The following is a 724-nucleotide window of genomic DNA, read 5'->3' as shown; positions in this document are numbered from 1 at the left end:
CCCGCGCACAACAATACAATCTATTTAAACTGTAGCTCATACTTTTCATACCAATGGTATGACTTTTCTGGAGTCCCTCTTCTGATTCTTGAACTCTGGGGCTGGCAGCTCGCAAAGGGGAAGCAGACTCAAGCACTGCACGGGCAGGTTTACCAAAGGTCTCTCTAATGGGTATTTTCTTTTTCTTAGCCCTGCCCCTGAATTGTCAGACGGCGGGCGTCTGCCTCTGAAGTTAGCAGTGATTTCCTTTAGAGCCCGGCCTTATCTCCGGCTGCACGTTGCCTGTTGGTGACTAATAACACAATAACATTGTCTGGGGCTGGAATAAAGTTGGAGCTGTTTACCCCCACTCTATAGGGGTTCAATATAAAAAGCCGGCGGAGAGCTGTCCTAGTCAGACGCGCTTCTGCATCGGCGCTGCGGCGAGCGCGCAGAGGGTCCTCGGTCGCGCTGCCGGGTCCCCCCGCACGCCACCGCCGCGTGCGTCTTCAGACCGCTCCCACTGCCGGCCCTCCTGGCAGAAACTTCTTTTGCTGCCCGTTAAAAGCGCCCTGAGGCTGAAGGATCGCGTTGAGATCTGAATAACCAGAAGCGCTTTGAGGCAACTGAAGCTCTTTTTCTTCGTTTTCCTTTGGGTTTCGTTGGCAGGGGAGGATTTTGATCCGCGCCCCCCGCCCTTTTTTTTTTCTTTTAATTTTTTTTTTTTTTTTTTTTTTTTTTTTTG

The sequence above is a fragment of the Herpailurus yagouaroundi genome, unplaced genomic scaffold (genome assembly GCF_014898765.1).
Source record: "Herpailurus yagouaroundi ecotype Mexico unplaced genomic scaffold, PumYag 250, whole genome shotgun sequence".
Taxonomy (NCBI): Eukaryota; Metazoa; Chordata; class Mammalia; order Carnivora; family Felidae; genus Herpailurus; species Herpailurus yagouaroundi.
Note: the sequence above shows the minus strand (reverse complement) of the source record.